At 38.6% G+C, this 19805-nt stretch overlaps 1 non-coding gene across 1 annotated transcript; it reads left to right on the top strand.

The window, feature by feature from the left end:
• The first annotated feature begins 3173 nt into the window (after positions 1 to 3173).
• LOC141687681 (small nucleolar RNA R71) lies at positions 3174 to 3280 on the top strand. Its single transcript, XR_012561169.1, has one exon. It is a non-coding gene; the product is annotated as a small nucleolar RNA R71 (small nucleolar RNA).
• Positions 3281 to 19805: the final 16525 nt, after the last annotated feature.

The raw sequence follows: 19805 nt of genomic DNA, 5'->3' as shown, positions 1-19805 counted from the left end.
TTTTTTTGAAACCAAAGACTATAGACAAGAGCTCCTTCTCAGTAGTGGTGTAGTTCATTTAAGCTCCATTTAAGGTCTTGCTCGCATAGTAGACCACATGGAAGAGATTATTCTTGCACTGCCCAAGAACTGCGCCCACCGTATAATCACTCGCATCACATATCATTTCAAAAGGCTATGTCCAATCAGGTGCGGTAATAACTGGTGCAGTTATCAAACTCTTCTTGAGAGTCTCGAATGTCGTCAATCATTCATCATCAAATTTGAAAGGCACATCTTTCTCAAGCAAGTTGCACAACGGTTTGGATATCTTCGAAAAGTCCTTGATGAAACGCCTATAAAAACCCGCATTATCAAGAAAACTACGGATTTCTTTCACAGAAATAGGTGGTGGAAGATTTTCAATAACTCCCACCTTGGCTTTATCCACCTCAAGACCCTTGTTAGAGACCTTATGCCCAAGAATAATGCCTTCACGCACCATACAGTGACATTTTTCCCAATTGAGCACCAAATTAGTTTCCACACACCTTTTGAGTACTGCACGAAGATTATTCAAACATTCATCATACGAATGTCTAAAGACAGAGAAGTCATCCATGAACACCTCGACATTATTTCCAATCATATCAGAGAATATAGCCATCATACATCTCTGAAAAGTGGCCGGTGCGCCACATAAGCCAAACGAAACTCTGCGAAAAGCAAATGTGCCAAATGGACAAGTGAAGGTAGTCTTTTCTTGATCCTCTGGTATAATACATATCTGATTATACCCCGAATAACCATCCAAAAGACAATAATACTCATGACCGGCCAACCTGTCAAGCATCTGATCAATAAATCGAAGAAGGAAGTGATCCTTCCTCGTGGCCTTGTTCAACTTTCTGTAGTCCATGCATACCCTCCATCCTGTGACTGTTCAAGTGGGGATGAGCTCGTTCTTTTCATTTGCTACCACAGTAATACCTCCTTTCTTAGGTACACATTGCACGGGGCTCACCCAAGAACTGTCAGAAATAGGGTAAATAATTCCTGCATCCAGCCATTTCAGAATTTCTTTCTTCACCACTTCTTTTATGATGGGATTAAGTCTGCGTTGTTGCTCAATAGTCGGCTTACTACCCTCCTCTAGCAGAATCTTATGCATGCAGTATGAAGGGCTAATCCCCTTGATGTCTGCTATAGTCCATCCGATAGCCGATTTAAATTCTCTCAAGATCCTTAAGATCTTGTCCTCCTCACTACCTGAAAGGTCAGATGCAATAATAACAGGTAAAGTAGATGCATCACCTAAAAAAGCATACCTCAAGTGTTCAGGCAATGGTTTAAGCTCCAAGATAGGTGCTTCCTCAATAGATGGTTTGAGCTTTCCTTCAACATTTTTGAGGTCAGAAGTACCAAGAGATTCAAATGGCATGTCTAGCTTTCGCCTCCAGGGAGAAGCATTTAGATATTGTAGTTGCTCATTGTCATCCTCATCATCACTGTCAAAATCCCCCACTAAGGCTCTCTCTAATGCATCAGTCATTAGCATATGATCAAGTTCTGAAGTAACCGCAGAATCAATCAAATCCACCTTTAAGCACTACTCATCTTCTGTAGGGAATTTCATCGCTTTGAATATATTGAATGTCACATCCTGATCCTGTACCCTCATAGTAAGTTCACCTTTCTGCACATCTATCAAGGTACGGCCTGTAGCCAAGAAGGGTCTACCCAAGATTATGGGAATCTTCTTATCTTCCTCGAAATCCAGAATAACAAAATCTGCAGGAAAGAAGAGCTCATCCACCTTTACAAGCACATCCTCCACTATGCCTCGTGGGCATGTAATAGAACGATCAGCCAATTGTAGAGACATGTAGGTGGGCTTTGGATCAGGTAAATTTAACTTTTTGAATATTGACAACGGCATCAGATTGATGCTTGCTCCCAAATCACATAGGCACTTGTCAAAAGAAAACTTGCCAATGGTGCAAGGAATGGTGAAGCTACCTGGATCTTTAAGCTTTGGAGGTAACTTTTGTTGTAGCACAGCACTGCATTCTTCCGTTAAAGCAACAGTCTCAAGGTCATCCAGTTTCACCTTCCTTGAAAGAATACTCTTCATAAATTTTGCATAACTAGGCATTTGCTCCAGAGCCTCAGTGAAAGGTATATTAATGTAAAGTTTCTTGAACACCTCCAGAAACTTACCGAACTGCTTATCCAGCTTTTGTTGTTGCAATCTCTTAGGGAAAGGTGGTGGAGGATAGAGTTGTTTCTCCCCTGTATTAACCTCAGGCAGAGTGTGTTCAAGAGCAGTCTTCCTTGGTTCTGCCGCTTTCTCCTTTTGCTTAGCTTCTTCATCACCAACTTCGGCTTCTCCTTCTTTTGCTTTTTCCGTATCAGCAACTTTTCCAGACCTTAAGGTAATAGCCTTGACTTGCTCTTTAGCTTCCTTCCTTCCTGGCACTTCAGTATCACTGGAAAGTGTGCCAGGTTGACGATTGAGCACTGCATTGGCTATTTGACCGATTTGATTTTCCAAGGTCTTGATAGAAAATGCCTGACTTTTGCACAACAGCTTAAGTTCCTCAAAATCAGCACTAGAGGGTGGAGTTGCACCTCCTTGTTGAGGATATGATTGCCTTTGAGCATAATGCTGTGGTTGCTGGAATCCAGGTGGATTGAACTGTTTACTTACGCCTTGCTGATATGGTTGCTGAATAGCATTCTGATTATTACTCCAGCTGAAATTTGGATGATTTCTGTTGTTAGGATGATAAGTAGTTGGCACAGGCTGCTGCGGTCGCTGATAATTGTTCACATACTGAACAAGTTCATTAACAAGAGAACACTGGTCTGTAGCATGAGAACCTGCACAAAGCTCACAGACCATAGCTATCTGATTGACTCCATAGGTGGCTAGAGAATTGACCTTCATAGACAGCGCTTGGAGCTGCGCTGCAATAGCTGTAGCTGCATCAACTTCCAGAATACCTGCTACCTTCCCCGACATCATCCTTTGAGTTGGGTTTTGATGCTCATTTGCAGCCATTGTCTCAATAAGATTAAAAGCCTCAGTATAGCTTTTGGCCCACAAGGCGCCTCCAACTGCTGCATCGAGCATGGGCCGAGATTGGGCCCCCAAACCATTATAGAAACTAGTGATCACCATCCAATCATGCATTCCATGATGTGGACACTTTCTCAACATTTCCTTGTAGCGCTCCCAAGCTTCGCACATAGATTCTGAAGGTTGCTGCGCAAACTGAGTAAGAGCACTCCTCATAGCCGCAGTCTTCGCCATTAAATAAAACTTCACCAGAAACTTTTGCGCAAGATCTTGCCAAGTAGTGATAGATCCAGCTGGTTCAGAATGTAACCAGTCCTTAGCTTTATCCCTCAGTGAAAATGGGAAAAGCCTCAGCTTGATAGCCTCATCAGTCACACCATTATATTTGAAAGTACTACGAATCTCGATAAAATTCCTTATGTGCATGTTGGGGTCTTCAGTCACAGCACCTCTGAAAGAAACAGAATTCTGCACCATCTGAATAGTGCCCGGCTTGATTTCAAAGTTATTGGCCTCAATAATCGGGTGCATGATGCTAGACTGAATATCATCAATTTTAGGCCGAGAAAAGTCCATAAGAGCTGGATCTGCCGGAACTATATGACCACCCATGATTACTGGCTCTTTCTACTCACTTCCTGAATCCGAATCTTCAAAATCTATCTTCTCCGGAATATCAAGAACTTCGTCTATCTCCTCAGCCATATCTAAAGTCCTCTTGCGAGTACGAGAACGTGTTTGCATAAATGCTCGCTAAAGTACCTGAAACACAACCGGAAACAATAAGTAACACGTCTTAATCACTGAGTCCTAATGACCATTGATGATAAGTACATAAACTAAACAAATACGCGGAGTCCCCGGCAGCGGCGCCAAAAACTTGTTAGGGCGAAAACACGCGCTAATAATACGTGCAAGTATACGCGTTCGCAAGTAATATAGAATACTTTCTAGTTCGTTCCCACAGAGACTCAGACTAATTATGTTCAATTACACTCACTCACCAATGTATGATTACTTCTCAATGTTAAAACAATAACACTTAGATTTGATTAACTAATTATTAACTACAATTAACTACGAAAATTAAGCACTTAATTGACACACTTGAATTAACAATATTAAAACACTCATGAGATCACAACTTCATTACTACTTCCTTCAATAGTCATTGTTATTATCCTTAGCATGCAACAATGATGATATTAATTGAACAACACGAAACTGATAAAAGCCAACTTTCATTGTACTAGTACCATTCTACCAAGCATCCACAATTAAGATAGAAGTTGAATAGGCATCAATTATGTTGAGTCCCTATATGTCTACAGAAATTGACAACATAACGATTTAAGCACAAGTTATTCCTTTTGATTATACAGGGCAAATAAAACGGTTAGAGTTACCCACTAATCATGCATACTCATACATGAACCTATGCTAGCATAACAAGTTCTAAATCTCAAGATCCACCGTCGCTTCACAAGAGATTAACACCCTATCTTATATATTCGCGACACACATAAGACAAATAAGCACAACCAATACTAGATATCATGCAATCATCACACACTAAGGTATTAAACAACTAACTAAAGAATTCCATAGTAAATTCGTTACGACCCCATGATCAAGATTAGCCCATGATAGCACTCATCATCATCATGGTTTTATATGAAAACATGATAATAACACACGAGAATAATAACTAAAACTACTTATATTAAATCAGAGTACGTCACAAGAGTAAATAGGTTTAAAGTAAAGAAAACTAGCATCCAATGTTACAACGAAATAAGAATCATAAGAAAATATGCTTCCTCTTCGTTGCGGTGTGCTAAAACGGTCTTCTTCCTTATCTCCTCGCTCTTCGATTAATACTATGATCCAACCTTTGTGAAACGTCTCTGAAAACTACTTATATAGGAGTCCCATAATACCCAGCTAACTCAGAAGTTGGAAGCTCAACAGAATTAGGAGTCTAAAAATAATATTTTTAAATTACGTCCTTGAGCGGCCGCTCAGCATTCCTGAGCGGCCGCTCAACATTCCTGAGTGGGCGCTCAGACCCCTTCTGGAAAATGCTTTGTTTTTCTCCCATTTCTTCACTGCAATCTGCTCCTATCTTCCCCCTTGCAATGCTAAACACATGTCAAGGCTTATTCTTGATGAAATCTCTTCAGAAATGCAATTAATACCCTGAAATGCACAGACACTAGAAAAATGCATCAAATACACAAAATACTTGATTTCAAGACATCAATTCAAGCCATTATAAGACGTTTAAGTGGTATAAAATGCCACGTATCACCACCACACAAATTTCTTTCCCATTCCCTAAAATTTTAGCAATTCTTCTTTTGGAAGCTGAATCAGCTGGATCTTTGTAGAAAGCAATTGATCTTGATAGAAGCTTCTTTTCATCAGGCTTAGGTGTCTCATATACAGTATCCAAAGGGTTCTTCAATGATGATTTTGAGTAGTTTACCATTGGTTTCAGAATTGTTTCAGCCTTTGGAGATTTGATGCAGGATGGTTGTCCTCTTTCCAGATAGTTCATGCTCATCTCATTCACACTAATTTGCTTGACTTGAGAGTGATGGATGGCTAACTTAACTGGCTCCTTGACAAGTTCAAACTTCTTTTGTATTTCCTCATCAATCTTCTCCCAGTTGACTAAACTTAACTTCTCCTTATCAGCTGCTCTTATGTTGGCTGCTACTGCATTGATCAGATCTATACTGTCTATAACTGGTGGCTTTGGGATAGTAATTGAAGGCACAATTACTTTACTGATTTGAATCTGAAGTCTCTCCCCCTCACTTGATCCTTTCTCCCCCTTTTTGTTATCATCAAGTTGATTGGAGGAGGGGGTTTGAGCAGCCACCAATTTTTGAAGTAAATTTGTCTGTTGAGCTTAATGAAGATGAATGGTTGTTAAAGATGCTTCCATGGCTGACATTCTTGTGTCCAAGGCATCTATCGTGGTTGACAGATCAGAATTTTTCCTTAATTGCCTCTTGATGTCAAGCATTGTAGCCTCTGGAAGTTTAGAATCCATTTTGTCTGAAATGGCCTTCTTTATCTCCTCAATATCATTCTTCATGGTGTTTACATCCCTAGCATGTTGGAAGCCTTGGATTTGTTGAAGTTGTAGGGAGGCTAGATGTGCCTGAAGGAGCTTCTTGGTGCTGGCATTAGTAGTGGTTTGAAGAGAAGTATTTGTCTGATTGATTAGCTGGATCAGGGTTGTCTTGAAGTAGTGCTCATCACAGTGCTTTAAAAATGCCCATGATGGCATACCTGATCTTGAACTTAAACCTACTTCTCCCCCTATGTCCATTGCCTCATCTTCACTATCCCCACTCCCATCACCAAAGAAATCAGCTGATCCACGAGTCTCATAGTCCACATCATCAGTTGTAGAAGGCAAAGCTGTGATGGCATTTTTAGCTCTCATCATAGACTGTGCGGTATGCACCAAATTCAGCATCCTTTATGTATTGTCATTGCCCTGTTCAGCTAGAAGTTGATAAGCTGAAACAGGGTGAGTAAATACCTCAGCATCAAGGGAGGTGGAATCTATAACAGCTTTAGGATGCTGAGATAGTCCCTCTCTGTCTACATTCTGGACATTCATTGACTCACTAGCAATAACATCCATCCTTATAGCTCCAGTACCTGTATTTCTCTAGTTTTCTCTCTTTTGTTGCATCAGGGTCTCACCCTGGCTCCCCACCCTCACACCCTCACCTTCACCTACTAAGGTGGGACTCCTCTCACTTTCTTTTGCCAATCCTAAAGAAATGGATTGCATAATTTCACTCATGTCCTCTCCTTTTTCCTGGGAGCAACCCAGACTCTCACTCAAAACACTCTTCTCTCTCAATCCTAAAAGGGACTGTACAACCACTAAACCTTCTGCACTTGAAATAAATGAAGTTTGAAGCTGTGCAGAGATACTCGATGGATGAGTGATATCCATCGAGTGAGTGGTTTTTCTATCCGACAGATAACTGCTGTTAAGCTTATCCGTCGGGATAAAATCACTACTCGACGGATGAGCAATATCCGTCGAGAGAGTAGAAATGAATGAACTGGGAATTGAAACTATTGTTGACTCTGTGTTGATTGAAGATATTTTGGGCACAGATGATACAACAGTTCCTGAAAGAATTGGCAAATGAGCCAACAAATCATCTAAAAGATGATGCTCACTTGCACTAGATTTTGGCTTCCCCAACAGAGTTAAAGAAGGGGAATCAGGAATTGATGTGTTTATCATATCTACATCCAGAAAATTTGTTGGTGAGTTTGGTGTTTTAGGTGCTTCTATGACTAGAGATTTTGGTTGTGACTCAACATTTATTGGAGCCACATCAAACTGAATTTGTGAAGGTACAATGACTGTGTCTTTTGCACCAGTTTGCATAGTGTGTGTACCCTGTTCATCCCCAAGGGTTTTAGATTTCTTCTTTCTAGCATAAGTTTGGGGTGAGCTTGTGTCCCTAACCCTCTTGGCATGTGCTCTTGGTTGAGAGCTTTGTTCAATAAGTACATCCTTTTGGGAGGATGCTGCTAGAAATGAGCTTTTATCCTTTTTAAGCACTGCAGTTTGTTGGGAAACTGCAGTGTGGCTAGGCTGGGATCCACTCAACTCTCCAACCTTATTCTTGGGGTTTTTTTTATGTTCACCCCTTCCCTCACCCATCTTGCCCTCTTTCACACTCCCCTCTTTGGTTTTAGTGGATTTTTCAACTGGCATCTTTTGGGAGATACCAGAAGGGGCTTTCTTTGATTTGGGTTTGAAAATTTTTGCAGTTTTGGTAGCTTGGGTAGGCAACTGTTTGGTCATTGACACAGTTGCCATAGCCACACTGGAACTCAAAGAAATTAGTGAGGTTGGAATAGTGGTAGGGATAGATGAACTTACCTCACTTACCTGAGGTGCTTGCATTACAGGAAAATAGAACAATGGCACATCTTTGTGATGATTGGCCCTGTTCAAATCTGCAATGAGCCTTCTCTCTTGAACCCAACAATCTAGTTTGTTGTTAGGGTTCTCAAGCACAATCTCTTCACAGAGGTGGTTAGCTAACATCATAAAGAATCTAGCATAATACAAATTTTTACCTCTTTTATTTAACTCTCCTAATTTAAAGCCTAACTCAAACAAGACAAGGTCACTGAAATTATAGAATTTATCTGTAACTAGCATGTAGAGCATGTTAAGTATTGAGATATTGACTGAATCAAAATTACTGACTTTACCTGAAAAGACCTTTGTCACAACATCACACATAAAACTCCATTCTTTCCTAAGACCCATTCTCCTAATGTCACTTAACTTAGAAGTAGAAAGAGCATAGTTCATGGAATTAAGCATATTGATTATATCAGTGTCAGTGTGTGGTGAGGTCACAGTGTTATCAGGAATCTTGAAACATGCTTTTATAACATCACTATTAATACATAACTTTTTACCTTTAATGGTGAGTGTGATTGTCTTATCTGTTGAGTTGTAGGTAGCAGTGGTCCACATCTCTTCAACAACTTCACAGAAGATTGTGGGTGATTCCAGCATGGCATAATTGAGCTTGCAATTCTTTACAAAGTCCATCATCTTGTGATAGTCACCAGATTGCTGAATACCCTTGTTCACTAGTGCAGTGAAATTGTTCTTCTCATAAATGAACCCAGTTTGAGACATAATCTTTACAAAAGGTGCCATTGTTAGAGAATAGGAGCTTGAAGAGAAAGAGAGTAAGTGCTTTGAGAGAGAATGAAAGTAGAGCAGTTAAATTGAGAATGATAAAAGAAAAGCGATTAAAATGAAATACGCTTTTATACTATCTTAAAAATAACTGTTAAAAATAATAAAGTAAAATAAAGTAACCAATAGAAATTGCCTAAAATAGCCGTTTAAAAATAAACTGTAAAAATTCCACCCATTATCCATCGTGTTATGCTTACAAACTGTAAATATACTCGATGGATAATGTACAGGGAATTAACGGCTAAGATTAAGACAATTCGACGGATGAGGATAAACGGTTATCCGTCTAGTCATAAAATATTCCAGAAAAATAATTGATTTTTATTAGCAAATAGTATACCGACGGATGATCAAACTCGATGGATAAAGATAATCCGTCGAGATGTAAATTTTGACTAAGCCAAAATTTCATCCTAGACTGAGAAATCAATTAAATTTCTGGTTGCATTTCAACTTACAAACTAACTCATATAGATTTAGGAATAATTAAGCATACTTAACTCACTTACCAACCTTGAAAAGGTGGATTCATCCAGTGGCTTAGTAAAGATATCTACAAGCTGCTTCTCACTTGGAACAAAATGTAGCTCCACAGTACCATTCATTACATGTTCCCTTATGAAGTGGTACTTGATATCTATGTGCTTTGTCCTTAAATATTGTACTGGATTTTCAGTGATGGTAATTGCACTTGTGTTATCACAGAAAATAGGAATCCTCTCAACTTGCAAACCATAGTCTAGCAATTGATTTTTCATCCATAATATATGTGCACAGCAACTACCAGCAGCAATATATTCAGCTTCAGTTGTAGAAGTAGAAACTGAATTTTACTTTTTACTGAACCAGGACACAAGCTTGTGTCCTAGAAATTGATAGGTTCCTGTTGTACTTTTTCTATCAGTTCTACAACCTGCATAATCTGCATCTGAATAACCAGTTAGATCAAAACCAGAATCTCTAGGGTACCAAATGCCAAGTTTTGGTGTTCCCTTGAGATATCTGAAAATTCTCTTAATAGCTATTAAGTGAGATTCTCAAGGATCAGCCTGAAATCTAGCACATAAATATGTAGCAAACATTATATCTGGCCTACTAGCTGTTAAGTACAAAAGTGAGCCAACCATGCCCCTATAACTTGAAATATCCACAGACTTTTCAGTAGTGTTTAATTCAAGCTTAGTTGCAGTGGCCATGGGAGTTTTTGCAGATGTGCAATCCATTAGATCAAACTTCTTTAAAAGATCAAAATGTATTTCGTTTGACTAATGAATATTCCATCACTAACTTGCTTAACTTGTAAACCAAGAAAGTAAGTCAGTTCTCCCATCATACTCATTTCATACTTACTTTGCATCAATTTGGCAAACTTTTTGCAAAGTTTCTCATCTGTAGAGCCAAAAATAATATCATCTACATAAATTTGAACAAGTATACTAGAACCATTAACATTTCTGAAAAATAAAGTTTTATCTACAGTACCTCTTTTGAAGTGAATTTCCAAAAGGAACTTTGATAAAGTATCATACCAGGCTCTAGGTGCTTGCTTCAGTCCATAAAGTGCTTTCAAGAGATAATAGACATGTTTTGGAAAATTTGGATCTTCAAAACCAGGAGGTTGACTGACATAGACTTCCTCCTTCAAATCTCCATTCAGAACGGCACTTTTGACATCCATTTGATAGACCTTAAAATTGGCATGGGCTGCATAGGCTAAGAAGATTCTGATGGCTTCAAGTCTTGCAATAGGAGCAAATGTTTCATCAAAATCTATTCCTTCTTGTTGACAATAGCCCTTAGCAACCAATCTTGCTTTGTTCTCGACTACTATGCCATTTTCATCCATCTTGTTTCTGAATACCCACTTGGTGTCTATTGGATTCTTTCCTTTAGGCTTGGGCACCAGCTTCCATACATTATTCCTTTCAAATTGGTTTAGCTCCTCCTGCATAGCTAAAATCCAATCAGGATCCAACAAAGCTTCTTCTACCTTCTTTGGTTCTTCCTTGGAAAAAAAGCTGCTGTATAGACATTCTTCTTGAGTTGCTCTCCTTGTTTGAACTCTAGAAGATGCATCACCAATTATGAGCTCAAAGGGGTGATCTTTTGTCCATTTTCTTTGTTGAGGTAGATTAGCTCTAGATGAAGAGGCCTCATTGATGTCTTGATGTGTGATTGCGTTTTGATTGTTAGAAACTCCCCCTGAGTTTGTGGATCTTTGATTTGAGAAATGGGGACTTTCTATAGGTGATCTATCTTGATTTCCAGCTTCTCTTGATAACCAGATGAATGGTGAGTTTTGAGGTAGAAGTTGGTTGTCTCCCGAAGGATAATACAGATTACCTCCCGACAGATGAAGCATTATGCAACTCGACAGATATTGAGTTTTTTGCTTCATTTGTAGTAGATTTTATGCATTATCCTTAGATACCGTTTCTTGATCACTTTCATCATCACTGTCATCACTAACCATCTCCACATTGTCGAATTTGAGGCTACATGGTAATCTCCATCTTGCAGTCGTTCAATATTTTTATCATTTTACACAACATGTATTGATTCCACAATAATGTTGGTTCTTAGATTGTAGACTCTATATGCTTTACCAACATCATATCCAACAAAATTCCTTCATCTGCTTTAGCATCAAGCTTTCCATTTTGATCAGTTTGATTTCTCAGAATATAGCATTTGCAGCCAAAGACATGAAGAAAGTTTAGAGCTGGCTTCTTGTTCTTGAACAATTGATAGGGAGTCATGCAACTTGCTTGATTAACCAAATAAATATTCTGAGTGTAGCATGCAGTATTAACAGTTTCAGCCAAGAAATATGTTGGCAGTTTAGATTCTTCAAGCATTATCCTTGCAGCTTCAATAAGTGATATGTTCTTCCTTTCCACTACTCCATTCTGTTATGGAGTTCTTGCTGCTGAAAACTCATGCAGAATCCCATTTTCCTCACAAAATGCTCTCATGATAGAATTCTTGAACTCAGTTCCATTGTCACTCCTGATTCTTCTTACCTTAAAATCAGGGTGATTATTGACTTGCCTTATGTGATTGATGATGATTTCACTAGCCTCATCTTTAGACTTTAGGAAATATGTCCACGAGAACTTTCAGAAATCATCGACAATTACTAGGCAAAATCTTTTCCTTGAGATAGACAACACATTGACTGGTCCAAACAAATCCATGTGTAGCAGTTGCAAAGGTTCTTCAATTGTTGAATCAAGTTTCTTCCTGAATGATGCTTTAATCTGCTTCCCCTTTTGGCAGGCATCACACAGTCCATCCTTAGAAAACTCCACTAGAGGAATGCCTCTAACCAGTTCTTTCTTTACTAGCTCATTCATGGTCTTGAAGTTTAAATGGGATAGCTTCTTGTGCCATAGCCAACTTTCATCTTGACTTGCTTTACTAAGAAGACAAGTAACAGATTCTGCATTAGATGAGTTGAAATCAGCTAGGTACACATTTCCTTTTCCCACACCAGTGAGAACCACTTTGTTGCTTCTTTTATTAGTCACAACACAGGCTTCTGAGTTGAAGGTTACTGAGTTGCCTTTGTCACAAAGCTAGCTGATACTCAACAGATTGTGTTTGAGACCATCCACTAAGGCACCCTCCTCAATGATGACATTGTCCTTTGAAATCAAGCCATATCCCACAGTGTAACCCTTGCTGTCATCTCCAAAAGTAATACTTGGGCCAGCTCTTTCCTTAAACTCTGTGAGCAGGGTAGAATCACCAGTCATGTGTCTTGAACAACCACTATCCAAGTACCAAAGATTCTTTCTGTTTCCCTGCACACATCAAAATCAAATCAAGTTGATTTTGGTACCCAAGTTTCCTTGGGTCCTGCCTTGTTAGCTTTCTTTTTCTGTTTCTTAGGCTTTATCTCATTTGACTTGGGGATATCAGATTCATCCTTGGTCATTTGAGTTGGGCCTTTGAAACCATTCATTGCAACAGAATTATCATGCATATTATAATCAACAGGGAATGGCATGCTATTAGTAAACATGTTATTCCAGTAAGGCATACTAAATGGCATTTGTGGCATACTAAATGCAGCATAATAAGGATTAGGTGCAAATGGCATATTAGCAAACTGTGCATTCATATTCTATGTAGACATGGCATTCATAGGCATGGGAGGCATGGCATTCATGTTAGGAAAGTGAGGTGGCACAGACATGGGAGTAGGCATGACAGATTTGCAATTAACCGACAAATGATTTACACTACCACACTTGACACAGATTTTTCTAGGAGCATATTTATCAGGTGTGTAGTTATTGTGTTTGTTAATCCCTACTTTACCATTTCTATTATTTTTCTTTTTAGCCTCTGTAAGTCATATGTCATAGCCTATTTGTATATTCGAGGATTCAACTCAACTCAAATAAGAATGTAATAAGTAAATAGTGGATCGACCGTCAAAGAGATCTCGCAAAGTAATATTTGTCAAAGGATTCAGAACAAGGTTCATCTACAGACTTGAGGAGGTAATTCACTGGAAGAAGTTCAAGAAGTTGATCATGCCTCAGTGATATAAATCAAGATCGTGGATTTAATCAAGTGACAGAGATCTCGTCAGAGTATCAATTAATTACAAGGATTTAATCTGAAGAAAATCAAAGTGTCAGAGTCAAGACATGAAGAAACGTCACGGAAGTTAGTCACTCATGAACCAGACAGTACATCGAGTGTCAACGTTGAAGTGGTGGAATTGATTCATAATTTTCAGTGATTTTCAGAAGATTTGCAGAAGAATGGTTGCTGCTCAAGACTAGAATTAATTCTCTATTAATTAATTAAGTCATCTAATTTAATTAAGAAAATAAATTATATCTGCGAAGAATAAATTATTTATTAATTGAATTAATTGATTAATTAATTCTGAATTAATTCTAGGAATTTTAGGAATTTTCAGAAGCTTAATTGGATTAAATTCAAGCATTAAATCAGCAAGACAATTGAAAATGAACTAGCATGACAATCAGGATTGTCATACCGATTGTCATGCTAGGCCATTTTCCATTGTCATACCGAAAGTTACTCTAGGAGGATAATTGTCTTGCTAGTTCATTCTGATTGTCTTGCTAGTTCATTCTGATTGTCATGCTAGTTCATTCAGATTGTCTTGCTAGTTCATTCAGATTGTCTTGCTAGTTCATTCAATTGTCTCACCGAAAGTCTTGCCAGCTATAGGATTGTCATGCCAAGTCAATTCTATTCGTTTGTTGATTTAAAAAGAAGCAGAGAAGCAGCAACTTATTATTAAGAACACAGAAGTCAAGAAACAAGGCAGAAAAGAAAATCAAGAAGAAATATTTCATCTTTTCATCTGCATACTTCAAGATTAAATTTCTAGATTGTAAAGTTAAATCCAATCCACTAGAAATCTTTATCTTGCTCTTGTGTATCAATCTAGCGGATCAAAATCCCTAGAACTTAATCTCAAATTGCGTTTAGCATTTGAATCTTTTTTATTACAAAAATAGAAAAAGTTCATGTCGAATTTATTCTAGATTTGTGATAATTAATTTGAGATTAATTCCTTGTAATCGATACAGTTGTTGTAACACCTTTCAAGTTTAATAATATTTTTATTTAACTTGAATTTTGTTTCACATTTTTTATTCCGCATTTAATTCGATTATTCGGTACTGTTTGTATTCAACCCCCCCTTCTACAAACACATTGGGACCTAACAGCCTCTGTTTTTACCTCAATCTTTTCAAGTTTGTCACTTAACTGTTTGACAGTCATGTGACCAACATTAGCCTTTTTCCTTTTCTTAACTTGACTCGATTCTCCTGAAACAAAGTTCTTGGAAATAGACCCATACTTCTCATCCAGCTTAACAAGTTTGGCTTTACTGATAGGCTTGCTCACAACCGACGGATGAGAATTTTCATCATTCGACGGATAACCCTTATTGTTATCCGACGGATGATCCTCGAGTCTACATCTGTGAGCACTCCATCTACCAAATTTGGTTCTAGTTTCTCTTTGTTCTTTTTCCAGGCTGCATCACAGAAAGACTTAATTCCTTGAACTTTGGTAATTTGAGCATGGACATCCCTAGATATTTTCCATGCCTTAATCACCTCCTGTTCACGCTCGAGTTGCTTCTTTAAAATTTGTTCTTTCTTCAAGGACTCAGCTAATTCCTCCTTGGCAATCTTACACTCAATTCTTAACTTTTCAAAATCAATGAACTGAGACTCAAGTACATTATTTCTCTCACTTAAAAACAAATTATTTTCTTTGATTTTAGCATTTTCTTTGGTAAGAGACTTAAGTGTAGCACGCAAATGATATAACTCTATAGACATGTCATTTATAGCATCATTACACCCAGCTTTAGATAAATGTGCAAGGTTTGTAGTAATTACCTGATTACTTGAAGAACTTGTTTCTGTTTCATCAGACTTGGCCATTAGGGCTAGATTAACATAGCTGACATCTTCATCTTCATCCAGACCATCTGCTGCACAGTCATGTTCTTGTGTAATGAAAGCCCTTTCCTTTTGTTTGAGCAGTTCAAAGTATTTTTGCTTATAATCCATAGGCTCAAACTTTTTCTTACTGGAATCTGACTTCCTACACTCACTGGAAAAGTGCCCTACCAAGCCACATTTGAAATATTTGAATTTTGATTTATCCACCATGTTTCTATTTGGCTTGGCTGCTCCAAAGTTCTTTTTGAACTTGAGCTTGGCAAATCTTATGGAAAGAAATGCTAAGTGTTCATCAATGTCTTCCATGTCATCTTGGCTCAAAGAATCTTCACTTTCTACTGCAAGCCCCTTGCCCTTGCTTTCACAGACCCTTGAAGTTGACTCAACATCTTCCATCTTCACTACCTTCTCTTTTTCCAACTCAGCAACGAGTGCAATGGATCCTCCTTTCTTCTTTCCTCTCTCCATCCTCTCATCTTGCTCTATTTTAAGCTCATATGTTTTCAGGATGCCATACAGTCTCTCCAAAGTAAACTCCTTATAATCTTTTGAGTTTCTCAATGAGACTGTCATTGGTTTCCATTCCTTTGGAAGAGATCTAAGGAATTTCAGATTGGAGTCTTTTGTCTGATAGACCCTTCCATACATCTTTAGAGCATTTAGCAATTTTTGAAACCTACTAAAAATGTCAGTGAGAGACTCACTTTCTTCATTATGAAAATGCTCATATTGCTGAATCAGTAGCTGCATCTTGTTTTCTCTAACTTGCTCAGTGCCATCACAGATGATCTGTATTATATCCCAAACATCCTTGGCAGTTTTGCAGTTGATAATGTTGTCAAACATATCTCTATCAACTCCATTAAACAGGATATTCATGGCCTTTTTATCCAGCCTGACTTGTTCAATATCAGGATCAGACCATTCATGCCTTGGCTTGGGGACTGATGGCTCGTTTCCTGTTGCAGCTCTCATTGGAACATGAGGGCCTCTTTCTATGCAGTCAACATAGGCCTCATTCTGAGAAAGCAAATGAAGATGCATCTTTACCTTCCAATGATGGTAATTATCTTTATCCATAAAAGGGATTTTGACTCCAACATCCTTCTTGTTTATCTCGCTGTATTATTTTGATCTTTAAACTCTTTGTAAGTTAAGAGCTTGCTCTGATACCAATTGTTAGTCCCTTAACAATATAACAAGAATTACAGAAGGGGGGTTGAATGGAATTCTTAAAACTTTTTCTTGAAATAAAATTGTTCTCACTCGAATATATATTTATAAGTGTGAATTGATTAGCACAATGCGGAATAGTTACTTAAATGAATCAAAACACAAGTAATTAAAAACAAGAGTCTTTAAAAACTTTCTGGTGGATTTGAGTGATTCCACCAGAGATATATAATATATATCGAGAGAACCCTGTGTGCAAAATGCTCACAGCTGCTTACAACAATTGAACAACTAAGAATACAGAGAAATGCTGAGGATTCTGCTTACAAATGTTTCTCTACTTGTTTCTCAGATTAGATAGTTATTTTCTTAGTTGCTACTTCTTGGTTTATATATCACCAAGATTACAAAGTAATGAGATAGGATAATAAAACAAAACTATCTAGTCTATTACAATGCTACTACATTACTTTATTTCAGCATCTTTGAATATCTTCATAATAGCATGGAAATGGCAATGCTTCTTTGTTCTCGAAAAACCAGTTAAATAGGCTACCACATTCCATTTGCATCCACTCGACGCATGTGACTGTGTTGTCACTGTCAACAGATATTTGAATTCTTTATCCGTCGGGTTATTGATCATCCGTCGAGTTATTGATCATCCGTCGGGTTGTTGATCATCCGTCGAATTCATTGTAGTTTATCCGTCGGGTAGCAATCAGGCACGTGATTTCATTTCACTTATGCAGAATTACAAGACATCATCTATGTACAATTAATCAACCTGTTCTACATATCTAACTAAAGTCAACATGACTTAAGTACTACTACAGATTCTAAACAATGTGTATGCAGAAATGTGCTTCAGACTTATTGTAACATAAGCTACTCACTCGATGGATAATAAGTCATCATCCGTCGGGACTATATTGAGTCATCCGTCGGGACTATGAACCTTATCCGTCGAGTGCTATATAATTTCACTAAGTAAAATCTACCAAGATGTTTTGTTCATGAAATCATCAAGTACACAAAATATACACAAAAAAGAAGCTAAGCTCTTTAACATCAAAGAGCTTAGAAATTTTGTAGCAAAACAGTCTGAATTTTTAATATAAAAATTAAGTGAGTTTTGAAGATTTATGTTCTCTATTTTCTGCAAGTTTAGATTCTGCATGAATACTTTTCTATACAAGATTTAATTTACTTTGTTCAACCATTAACTTTCAAGAAAAGCCTAAAATCAGAAAAATACATTCACCCCCCCTCTGTGTGATTCATTACCTAACACTGTTTTAATAAACTGGTTAAGGTCTAATCAATTGTTCTGGGGAAAGTACTTCCCAAGTTATAAGAGAGAAATGTGTGATAGGGATAAATAAGTCCTGATTTTATAATTAATGGGCTGATAGGCCTAATAATAAGATGTATAATATTCAGACCAGAAAGGTTAAGCCTGATGGACCAGATCAGGTCTGGTGGAATAAAAAAGGCCCAAAAACCCTAATTATTAATTAATTTCGTAATTAATTAATAAGGAAAAAATCAGATGTTGAAAAGAGTCCCGATAAGGATATAAATCCTTGGAGATTAGCCTCAAGGGGACCTAAAAGGATAAGGAATCAGTTTCCTACTATCTAGGACTCCAAAGTCCATTCTAATTATGAGACTTGCCCACCAAGTCTCCTATACCAAGTCCAATTCAAGGACTCCCAACATCTATATAAGGGGTCTCACCCCCACCAATCAGAACTACGTTTTTTGACTTGATCCTTGGCAATCAGCAAGGTACGTAGGCATCTTGTTAAGGCAGATTGAGTCACGAAACACAAGAGCAGTCAAATCGAGCCTCGAAGCTCACGTTCCTTAGTATTAAATACAGCAATTATATATATTAGTTTTTAATCCATAACATTTGGCACCGTCTGTGGGAAAAGCAACAACAACCATGGCGAGAACATGGAGAACAATTGGAGCTCTAGAGGAAGGAACACCATCAGAGACAACCCAGGTGATTTCATCAATTGTGGAGGTTCCTCCCCATTCAACTTATGCATCTACTCAGGAGGAAGCCCAGACAGGGGCAACTCAACCCCAGCTACAAGGGACAACTCCCCCGATTCAAGGTACGAATCCTCAAGTTCAACAAATACATATACCTGTGAATTCTCGACCCGTCCGGTATGAATATTCAACTATTGTTACTACTAACCCCCTTATGGGATGCCCCTTCACCCTGAGGTTGGAGGAAGCGGATATGCTGGGCGAAGCGAAGCACGAGGGCGGTCGCCCCCATATATACGAGGTTTGGATCCTATCCCTGAGGATCGGGAATTTTCTGGTCCATACACTGAGAGAGACTCCGAATCTTCGGATGATGAAGTGGCCCCGAGAAGGAGGCGTCCTGGAAAAGAGCCAATGGCCGATGGAAGGCAACGCCCCCAAAGCACCCCAGGGGCGAATCCCCAAGAAGTGCAGGAAAAGATCAGGGCTCATGAGGCTGAAATCCAAAGGCTGAGGCGTGATTTGGAGGCTCACCAAGCCACCAGACCCCACATGCCTCCTAGGGGGAGAAATCCTCCTCCTATCATAGACCTGGATGGTCCGGTAAGAAGAAGGGCTGCTGTCCCAAGAACTGATCCAAGCAATCTCCTTCCCCTTGGAGATCCTGATGATCCAACTCCACCCTTCACAGAAGAGATAATGAATGCCCATATCTCAAGGAAATTCAAGATGCTAACTATCAAAGCCTATGATGGCACGGGAGACCCCGCTAATCATGTTAGGACATTCTCTAATGCACTGCTGCTGCAACCCGTAAATGATGCTATAAAGTGTCGGGCCTTCCCTCAAACCCTGTCGAGTATGGCTCAAAGATGGTACAGTCGCCTACCCCCAAATTCTATTGGATCATTCAGAGAATTAAGTCAGGCTTTTATTAAGCAATTCATCAGTGGAAGAGTCCATGAGAAAAGTTCAGCATCTCTTATGAGTCTTGTGCAGGGAGCTAAGGAATCCTTAAGAGATTACCTGAATCGTTTTACAAAGGAGGCTTTAAAAGTCCCAGACCTTGATGATAAGGTAGCCATGATAGCACTGCAACAAGGAACTAGGGATGAGTTTTTCAAGATGTCTTTGGCCAAACGACCCCCTGAGAGCATGTTGCAGCTCCAAGAGAGGGCAGGGAAGTATATCAAGGTTGAAGAAAGTATGAGGAAGACCGTAGTAAGTAATGAGCCCACTGGAGGCAAGAAACGAAAAACTGATTTGGAGTATATCGCTAAGGACAAATATCCTAGAACCGAACAAAACCCTGATT

The sequence above is a fragment of the Apium graveolens genome, chromosome 9 (genome assembly GCF_009905375.1).
Source record: "Apium graveolens cultivar Ventura chromosome 9, ASM990537v1, whole genome shotgun sequence".
Taxonomy (NCBI): Eukaryota; Viridiplantae; Streptophyta; class Magnoliopsida; order Apiales; family Apiaceae; genus Apium; species Apium graveolens.
This window is presented reverse-complemented; position numbering and strand designations above follow the sequence as displayed.